The sequence below is a fragment of the Oncorhynchus masou genome, unplaced genomic scaffold, assembly GCF_036934945.1.
Source record: "Oncorhynchus masou masou isolate Uvic2021 unplaced genomic scaffold, UVic_Omas_1.1 unplaced_scaffold_1387, whole genome shotgun sequence".
NCBI lineage: Eukaryota > Metazoa > Chordata > Actinopteri > Salmoniformes > Salmonidae > Oncorhynchus > Oncorhynchus masou.
The window spans coordinates 148,159-155,290 of NW_027003790.1; the positions used below are offsets into that span (position 1 = coordinate 148,159).

Consider the following 7,132-nt stretch of genomic DNA (forward strand, 5'->3'; position numbering starts at 1 on the left):
TTTGTGTTTCAGGTGTGTGACTCTGACACCATGCTGGATCCTGCGTCCTCTGTGGAGATGGTGAAGGTTCTGGAGGAAGACCCCATGGTGGGAGGAGTGGGAGGAGACGTTCAGGTGATGTCTCCATTGTTATTGACTAGTCTGTATGTCTGAGAGACTGTGTTCTCCTAGCCTGGTACCGTACTGTAGGTGCTGAAACCAGCTCCAGTCTCCATTGTTATTGACTGAGTCTGTATGTCTGAGACTGTGTTCTCCTAGCCTGGTACCGTACTGTAGGTGCTGAAACCAGCTCCAGTCTCCATTGTTATTGACTGAGTCTGTATGTCTGAGACTGTGTTCTCCTAGCCTGGTACCGTACTGTAGGTGCTGAAACCAGCTCCAGTCTCCATTGTTATTGACTGAGTCTGTATGTCTGAGACTGTGTTCTCCTAGCCTGGTACCGTACTGTAGGTGCTGAAACCAGCTCCAGTCTCCATTGTTATTGACTAGTCTGTATGTCTGAGACTGTGTCCTCCTAGCCTGGTACCGTACTGTAGGTGCTGAAACCAGCTCCAGTCTCCATTGTTATTGACTAGTCTTTATGTCTGAGACTGTGTTCTCCTAGCCTGGTACCGTACTGTAGGTGCTGAAACCAGCTCCAGTCTCCATTGTTATTGACTAGTCTGTATGTCTGAGACTGTGTTCTCCTAGCCTGGTACCGTACTGTAGGTGCTGAAACCAGCTCCAGTCTCCATTGTTATTGACTAGTCTGTATGTCTGAGACTGTGTTCTCCTAGCCTGGTACCGTACTGTAGGTGCTGAAACCAGCTCCAGTCTACAGTTGATAGAATACTAGTGTTGGGTTCAGCACAGTGGAGGCTGCTGAGGGGAGGACGACTCATAATAATGTCTGGAATGGACTAAATGGAATGGCAGCAAACCATGTGTTTGATGTATTTGATACCATTCCACTCATTCCACACCAGTCATTACCACGAGCACCGTCCTCCCCAATTAAGGTGCCACCAACCTCCTGTGGTTCAGCACCTACAGTACATACGGCATGGATACAAAGCTGGGGTTGTCCAACTGCTTTCAGAGATGTACTGGGTGTGCAGGTGGGTCATCTAACCCAGTGGATACTGCTGAGGGGAGGACGGCTCCCAATAATGTCTGGATGAGGGTTATGACCTGAATGAAATGGTATCAAACACATGTAGGCTGAGAGAATCTTCAGATTTTCTCTGGATTAAACTGAGAGAATCTACAGATTTGCTCCAGGTTAAACTGAGAGAATCTACAGAGTTGCTCCGGGTTAAACTGAGAGAATCTTCAGATTTGCTCCGGATTAAACTGAGAGAATCTTCAGATTTGCTCCCGGATTAAACTGAGAGAATCTTCAGATTTGCTCCGGGTTAAACTGAGAGAATCTTCTCACCCTGTGGTTTATTAACTGATGTAGTGATGTTGATGCCCCTTTTACGACCCACATCTAGAAGCTACAAAGAAATAAACACAAACCTAGTAAAAGTATTTTGATAGCTTTTTCAACAAGTAAGCTTCAGTGCATAAAATAAAGCTTTAGTGCATTCTTTTATGATCCTGTAAAGTATTTCTGGACAAGAGAAAGACTCATGGTTAAGCCTACACTGTTGTTGAGGACCAAATCAGCCCTTATTTCATTTAAAGTTCCCTGAATACCAAATAATACAAACTATAAAAATGCATCTACACAACAGGACATTCCTCTACAAAGTTGAGTTAGCTATACCTTAGGCTTACATTGATTACTCTCCTGTGAGAATTCTACACAATAGCAGGTTGATAGGTGGAACATCTGTAGGAGCTCTGGGAGAGATGATAGCATGTTCTTTTGCTAATTAGGGGTCCTTAAACCAATTGCCCACGATTGTGCCGTTTGGCTGTTATGCTAATACTATAGAATGTGTTTACAGCAGTTGTTAACCAACTTAAATACCCTGACCCTATGTGTCTTTCTTCCTCCACAGATCCTGAACAAATACGAGTCCTGGATCTCGTTTCTTAGCAGCGTCCGTTACTGGGATGGCCTTCAACATCGAGCGGCGTGTCAGTCCTACTTCGGCTGCGTCCAGTGTATCAGCGGACCACTGGGGATGTACAGGAACAACCTGCTCACGAGTTCATAGAGGATTGGTACAACCAGACCTTCATGGGCAGCCACTGTAGCTTCGGCGACGACCGCCACCTCACCAACCGCGTGCTGAGCCTGGGCTACGCCACCAAGCACACGGCCCGGTCCAAGTGCCTGACCGAGACCCCCATCACCTACCTGCGCTGGCTGAACCAGCAGACCCGGTGGAGTAAGTCTTACTTCCAGAGAGTGGCTCTACAACGCCATGTGGTTCCACAAACACCACCTCTGGATGACCTACAGGCTGTCATCACCGGGTTCTTCCCCTTCTTCCTCATCGCCACGGCGATACAGCTGTTCTACCAGGGGAGGATCTGGAATATCCTTCTCTTCCTGTTGATCGTCCAGGCGGTCGCCCTCATCAAGTCCTCCTTTGCCTCTTGCATGAGGGGCAACATCGTCATGGTCTTCATGTCCTTCTACTCAGTGTTGTACATGTCCAGTCTGCTACCGGCCAAGATGTTCGCTATCGCCACTATAAACAAGGCTGGCTGGGGCACGTCAGGAGGAAGACGATCGTGACTAACCCGTAGGGCTCGTTCCCATATCGGTCTGGTTCACCATCCTCTTCCTTGGCATTATCTATACGGTCGTCCAGGAAACCAGAAAAGATTTTCCTTTTCCAGACTCTGAAAAGATAGTCTTAATCGTTGGTGCGATAGTGTACGCCAGCTACTGGGTCATGCTCTTGACGTTGTACATGGTACTGATCACTAAATGTGGCAAGAGGAAGAAAGAACAGCAGTATGACATGGTGCTGGATGTATGACATCCCCCTCCTTTCCTTCTCCACTGAAACTCCTCGATTGGGTCTTAAACGCCACTCTATTTCCTGTGTAGTGCACTACTTTTGACCAGGGTCCATACAGGGTTCTGGTCAAAAAGAGTAACACACTTTTTCCGGATCAGGGTGCAGTTCGAGACGCAGACATGCTCCCCCTCTCAACGTTTACAAAGTGAAGAATCTCAAACTGCTCATTGATTGTTGGACTCTCGGCAGGTGACGTGAAGTGACGATGCCAGAAGAGCGATATCATTGCTGCTGTGACTGACTGCAACAAGAAACTACAGATATTTCCTTCTGAAATATTATGATGATGAGGTAAAAAAAAAATATATTAAAAAATTGAACTCTTGTTTGGTGATGTGTTTTGCCAAATGGGAAACCACCAAATGGACATCCTGTTTTTCCACATAGATACACAGAGATGATATGCATAATGTCCTATGCACTTTTACGTCTCACTCCCATTGTGCATAATGCTTGACAGAGTCATTTGAAGATGAAATACCTCAGTGGTTATGCTTTTCATTGTATGAGTGAGTGATCGGGATGCACCCAGAAAATGGCTCGTTCTTGATTATAACATAATTTATGATGTTTTTTTGGTCATATTTGTCCTCTTTTTTTTTTATACACAGTTGTTAATGAAAGTCAAAGCTGGAATTTCTCAGTTCTTTGGCCATGCTGTATCTGTTGACGTGTTACTTTGTAATTTACATATTATATTTTAATGCCTTTTTATATAGACTTTTTAAATTCTATTTTTGCTTTAATAAACACCAAAGATTCTTTATTTTCATTCATTTTTTTATATAAAATGGAGAGAAAAAAAAATGCATTGTGCATTCAACTGTTATAACAATGATGTGTGTATCTGACCAAAAATGTGAAGTTAACAGCTGGGTTTTTGTCTGCAATGATAACAATAAAATGCAATTCTAGGGATAAGTTATTGAATACAAGAAGGGTGATTAACCTGTGTTTTTTTTAATGTACATTGAAAGAAAACCAGCGATATTTATAAGAACATTCTGTGGTTTATAGATAATTATATATTTGATAATATACATTTCATAATAGACCTTATAGAGACCATCGTTGGTTGTGGAGAGGAAGCCATTCTGCAGGATTTTGCTCCAGCCCTAATCTTAAATAGCCTTTCGCAAATCTAAATGAGCAAGACAGCACAAACAGATCTGGGACCAGGCTAGCTCTAACACACTCTAATCTACTGATCAGCACAAACTAATCTGGGACCAGGCTAGCTCTAACACACTCTAATCTACTGATCAGCACAAACTGATCTGGGACCAGGCTAGCTCTAACACACTCTAATCTACTGATCAGCACAAACTGATCTGGGACCAGGCTAGCTCTAACACACTCTAATTTACTGATCAGCGCAAACTAATCTGGGACCAGACTAGCTCAAACACATTCTAATCTACTGATCAGCACAAACTGATCTGGGACCAGGCTAGCTCTAACACACTCTAATCTACTGATCTGGGACCAGGCTAACTGTTCCTGCAGGGCAGGAGCAAAAAGCCTGCCACGCAGTATCTCTTCAGGCTGCGGTTTTGACCACCTCTTGCCTTACTGTAGGACTTCCTGAAATAGGTTTCAAGGTTTCATACGAGTTCAGAGGAGGACATTCGTCACATGATGCATTCTGAAAACTGTATAAACAATGTGTTAATCCACATCAGATTAAAATGCCAAAAGATACATTTTCGCAAAAATGTAATGATCTATTCCAGAGTATTGATTATTGATTATTGACTCTTTAGAGAGTTTAAGAACACATTTTAATCCATTTTATTAGAATTGATCAGACCGAATATTGAACCGTGACTTTGGGATCATGGGTAGTATTATCCTGAAGCACTTTTGTGTTGTGCCAAAAAATAAATAAATAATGTCTTACTATGTCTAGAACGTTGTCATCATTGATCTGTAATACTACTACTGTCATAATGAATATGTGTGACTCCCTCGTGTATTATAACACTGATGGTCAGTAAAACACACTTGTTTGCACATAAAATGAGACATTCTCACGAGTGTAGTAGTGTTAGTTTACAATGGCGGATGTTGCTGTTTGGCTGCTGTTGTGTTTTATTGTTTCAATGGAGACTGAATCTGGAATCTGGAGAATAGAGGGCCTTTCTCCAGACAAGTATCACAGGGTGGAGAGTTGTCATGGCAGAGAAGCTTATTTATTGTACACACAAACGTTTTAGTATACTGTAGCAGAGTAGTGAAATCAGTCGTCTAGACTTGGCCATTCCATAAGAATCCTCTCACTGATCTTCCCAGGTCATCCAGGAGGTTCACTTTGAATGAGATACATCACATGGTATTAATGGGAAGATTTGTCTTTTTCTTAAAGCGGAATTCTCCCACAGAATTCTCTCACAGAATTCTCCACGGAAATCTCTCACGGAATTCTCCCACGGAATTCTCCCACGGGAATTCTCTCTCACGGAATTCTCCCACGGAATTCTCTCCTGGAATTCTCCACGGAATTCTCCCACGGAATTCTCTCCCAGAATTCTCTCACGGAATTCTCCCACAGAATTCTCTCACGGAATTCTCCCACAGAATTCTAACTCAATACTCTATTACTCAATACAGCCCATTCCAGAGTACAGAACTAGGTTATTACTCACACAATATGACATGTTCAAGTCCTCCTAGACTAACATTGGATTGAACACCTGCTGTTAAAATCCTCCTGAGTTCTGCTGTATTTCTGTCAGTCTCCAACATGGCTCCCAAATGACCCAAGTCAAGAAGAGTACACTATATAGGGAATAGGGTTCCATTTCTGATGAAAACTCTTGTCTGGTCTCAGACCATAAGGGGAAAAATGGAACCGCAACATTGTACTATACCACTTTCAACAGGTGGTAAAAAAAAAAGAAATCCAGCTTCTTCCTGGTTGGTTGGGTCATGGAAAGAAAAGTACATGTGAATTCTCTCAGTACTGCACAGCCACCAAGCCAGCTGTGTTTTCTCTGTCTAGCTACCTCACTGTAGTAACAGACCGAGAGACCCAGTCATACATCCAGAACGGCACATGTGGGCAACATCGGAGCCAAGTCCCCCAGTGAGTCACACCTGGGTTCAAAAACTATCCGGAAATCCTTATACATACTTTGTCTATGTTTGATTGAGCTTGCCTGGCAAAATGGAACCAATGGAATCATTCCAAATGTGTAAAACCCCACCCATCGGGCACTCCAGGCAGGCTAAAGCAAACGCTGAAAGTATGTGAAAGATTTTGAATACTACTTCAACCCAGGGTCTGCAGTGCGTCAGCAGTGAAACGCCATTCCCAGCTTTGCCAGAGGCATTAAAGTAGCGCTCAGAGCTGGAGCTATTCCCCTCTGTGGGAATGAATGTATGTAACTCATGTCATGTTCTCCTGCATGCAGTTCTTGGTCAGAGCTGCCAGACTCTGCACAGTGGAATCATTAGCAGTACAGCTGATACATATACCATGAGGATCTGTGGGACTGAATAACTCAACCATTCTAGAAGCCATTGAGACTCTAAAGAACACATTGGCTGTTGTGAATGTTCTAGATGTGAAGTTTCATTCCAAAGCGCTATAGTGGAGCAAAAAGTATTTAGTCAGCCACCAATTGTGCAAGTTCTCCCACTTAAAAAGATGAGAGAGGCCTGTAATTTTCATCATAGGTACACTTCAACTATGACAGACAAAATTTGAAAAAAAGGGGACCTAGTGAATGACCTGCAGAGAGCTGGGACCATAGTAACAAAGCCTACCATCAGCAGCAAGGGCATTGTAGATGAAACGTGGCTGGGTCTTTCAGCATGACAATGATCCCAAACACACCACCCAGGCAACGAAGGAGTGGCTTCGTGAAGCATTTCAAAGGGTCCTGGAGTGGCCTAGCCAGTCTCCAGATCTCAACCCCATAGAAAATATTTGGAGGGAGTTGAAAGTCCGTGTTGCCCAGCAACAAAGCCTTACCATCAGTAACACACTATGCCGCCAGGGACTCAAATTCTGCAGTGCCAGACGTGTCCCCCTGCTTAAGCCAGTACATGTCCAGGCCCGTCTGAAGTTTGCGAGAGAGCATTTGGATGATCCAGAAGAAGATTGGGAGAATGTCATATGGTCAGATGAAACCAAAATATAACTTTTTGGTAAAAACTCAACTCGT

At 43.6% G+C, this 7,132-nt stretch overlaps 1 pseudogene; it reads left to right on the forward strand.

Moving 5' to 3' along the window:
- LOC135530583 (hyaluronan synthase 2-like) lies at window positions 1–3,557 on the forward strand (annotated as a pseudogene).
- Window positions 3,558–7,132: the final 3,575 nt, after the last annotated feature.